General features: G+C 39.3%; 1 protein-coding gene across 5 annotated transcripts in view; it reads left to right on the top strand.

Annotated features, from left to right (window-relative positions):
• Nucleotides 1-6: 6 nt before the first annotated feature.
• Nucleotides 7-3,260, top strand: part of ABCC9 (ATP-binding cassette, sub-family C (CFTR/MRP), member 9) — a 157,386-nt gene continuing 154,132 nt past the window's right edge. For 4 of the 5 annotated variants that reach the window (XM_010855951.1, XM_010855952.1, XM_010855947.1 and 1 more), the window contains exons 1-2: nt 7-196; nt 546-661. The gene's annotated coding sequence lies outside the window, so the exon portion shown is untranslated. The other variant, XM_010855949.1, reaches the window with a different exon arrangement.

Here is a 3,260-nt window from a genome sequence, read left to right as displayed (position 1 = left end):
CTCCAGTCCCAGGCATTGCGCTCGGGGCTTCTGCTCAGTTTCCTGCCTCGGAGTGGCCGCGTCCGCCCCAGCCCAGAGCAGTGTGTGCAATCCAGAAACTCGATAGGAGGCAGCAGCTGATCACCCACCGCCCTAAAAATAATCCGCTCGGCGCCCGGCGCGCTTCGGCCAGGGGAAGGAAAGCGCTGGCTTTGGGGTGAGTGAGTCCGTGTCTTTTTCATAAATCTCATTTCAAGAGTTTCAAGGATAACCCTCAGTTGTCGATTTTGATCTAACAGCAAGCGGAAGGCTCCCGCGCTCTCTCGCAGCGCTTCGCCGTCGCTATTTCTAGGATTGAAGGGACCCGGCCCCAGCCCTGGGGGAAGAGAGGGCGTGGGGATCAGGTTTCCAGCTGTACTTAGAGAACTCTGGCCGGCTCCTGCTTAAACCAAGTGGATAAAGTGCAAAAAGTTAATACAATCGTGTTTTGTTTTTCCTTTTAGATATTTCCCGTCTTGTTCACGAAGTAACTTTCTGCTTAATTTCTGTCCCTCTTTGCTTTATAGGAGTTCTGCGTCCGGCTTTGAAATTTATACTTAAAGACAGAGTAGGAAGCTGGTGTTTTGAAGGTAAAGCAAGTGCACCAGTGGGGGTTTGAAGCAGCGTCAAGCGATTACCCAAGGTATCTATTTCTTGCTTTATTTCTACAGATTGGGATTTTTTTTTAAAAGGCCACTGGAGTGTCTGTGTAAGGAATCTTATCTACTTAGTAGTTTCAACATTTCCTTTGGTGTGCAACAGAACTTTGACGGGTGCGTTGAGATCAGACACTAAATCAGATGTCTGTCCTTTTTGCTGATGATTTCCTGCTTGGTTCTGTAGTTCATAGATAAATAGACCAATATCTTTTAATTCATGTTTTATAAACCATGGACTGAATAACTTCAAATAACTTATTATTAAATCCATTGATTTTCCTGAGTGATCCAATCCTGAGCATACCTGAGATGATGATAAAGCCCTGAATAAGTTCTTTAAAATATCGTGTTTCTGTCTTACAGTGTAATTTGGTTAATCTCTGAATAAGTAAAGGATGAGTTATTTTGTGTGTGAGAATGAAAGCTTTTATATTGCATTTAGTGTGCTTTCTTCAGGGGTCACCAGCTTGTTAAATTCTCTGTGATTACTCTTCCATCAGAACGGATACTGTTTTCTGGTGAACAGTGAAGAGTGCTAGTTTTCACTTTATTTTATATTCATCAACTGAATCCAAATGTTTTCAGTCCTGAGGGTGTGGAACTTTATAAGATGCATTTCAAGGCACAAGAACACTGAGGGTAATATCCATGAAATCATAAGTTTGGTCACCAAGATCTGTAGAAAGATCTGTTCTACAGACCATTCCTGTAATCAGAGTTTCACTTTTGGTGTTTGTGTTTCAAGTTCACTGGGTCAAATTCTCCAACCCTATCGACTGTCATAAACACTTGAACGTCTTTCTGTGTGTTTATGTTTGTGGGAAGAAGAATGTCCTGTCTTCTTCTCTGGCCTGCTTCCCTCTCTCTCTTCTCTTTGATGCTGGGGCCTGTCAGTGTTGGCTGAACTAGAAAGCTCGAAGGGGCGGGGCTGTCGGGTGTCACATGAGGGCATTTATCTGGGGAGAGCAGCAATTTATACCTTTCCAAAGTATCCCCAACTTAACCTGGGTTCCAGGAGGGAAACCCTGAATGACAGTTGGAGATTTAAGAATTAGTTTAAAAATCCTTATTGAATAAAATGCCTCAGGTGAACACAAATAATGTCAACAGGTCTACAATAAGTATACTTTTTCTCTGTCTTTATTCATGTTGAGTTGTAAGAAGAGTCGGCTGTTAAAAGTGTGCCACATGCAGGCTAGGTGTCTGGAGGAGGGGACTAAAGGGCAAGGGGAAGAGGATGAAAGAAGAGGCAGAAGAAAAAGCAAAAGGAGAGATGCAGTGAGCAGGTTGGGAGCCAAGGGGAAATGTGAGGTTTAAGATTATGGCAGAAGGAAAACAGCATTCTAAAGTTTTTACTCTACCCATATGCACTTTAGTGAGATTATGTCATTATGTATTTCCCAGTCTTTTGAATCATAACTTTTACATTATACCAAGACCTTTTGGGTTTTATCTAGTCTGATTTATACAGCCTAAGACCATAGGGACTGTTTCTGCCACGTGCACTGTTGAATTCTTGGTGCCCAAGTTGCATGGTCAGCATCAATAAATATTTTTACACTTAATTAATACCTGAAGTCCCAGACGTCAAGTGCATGGCTCAAAATGTTCTTGGACTTTTTCAGGTTATTGTACTTCTCTGATATTTTCTTTCCACAGTTACACAGATTTATCCAAAGGTTACTTAATTGGTAGGTTTCAGGATTGATTAGATAACTGGCAGGCAGTGCTTATAGCTAATTAAGTGTGTGTGTATATATATATATATACACACACATATATATCTATGTTTTGCAAATTCAGTTTATATTTTAGCAGCTGCCTTAATGATCATGATGAAATATCAAGTTTTAACATTGAATATAGCACTGAAATACTATAACTTTCAATAACATTTTAAAACTAGTTTAAGAAAAATGGGAAACCCCAGTGGCTCAGGAGGTAAAGAATCCACTTGCAGTGCAGGAGATTCAAGAGATTCAATTCTTGGGTCAGGAAGATCCCCTGGAGAAGGAAATGGCAACTTATTCTAGTATTCTTGCCTGGGAAATCCCATGAACAGAGGAGCCTGGCAGGCTACAGTTCATGGGGTCACAAGAGTCAGACAGGACTGAGCATGCACATGCAATGAAAAAAAAAAAAAAAGTAAGCAAAGAAAAAAAAAGCAAAAAGAATTTCCCAGTTAGTTCTAGGAAACAGTTTATGCGTGCCTTTTGATTAAGTAAGCTTAAAGTTTCCTTTTATCATTTCTATTAAGTAAAGGAAATAGTCTTAAAAATTCCATTACAAGCTATTTTTTTGTTTCTATTTCCTCTATTTTTATCCAAAATATCCAACATATAATTATAAAACTCAGAACTTCCATTTTATTGATAATTTTAAAAGCTCAAGTCCTTTTGATTCTCTTATTAAGCTTAGAATCTTAACAGTTGGTAAGGATTTGGCAAGTGTATAAGCTGATCTTGAGTTTTTTTCTTTTAATATAATATTTTTTTTAAAAAGATGAAAAAAGGTCTTGACTAGAGAGCGTATAAAAAAGTATTACCAGAAATAATGTATGAGGAGAATTCCATATGACCATTG

This window comes from Bison bison, unplaced genomic scaffold (assembly GCF_000754665.1).
Source record: "Bison bison bison isolate TAMUID 2011002044 unplaced genomic scaffold, Bison_UMD1.0 scf7180017864370, whole genome shotgun sequence".
Taxonomy (NCBI): domain Eukaryota; kingdom Metazoa; phylum Chordata; class Mammalia; order Artiodactyla; family Bovidae; genus Bison; species Bison bison.
The sequence above is the reverse complement of the archived record's forward strand: the minus strand, read 5'-3'. Positions and strand labels throughout refer to the sequence as shown.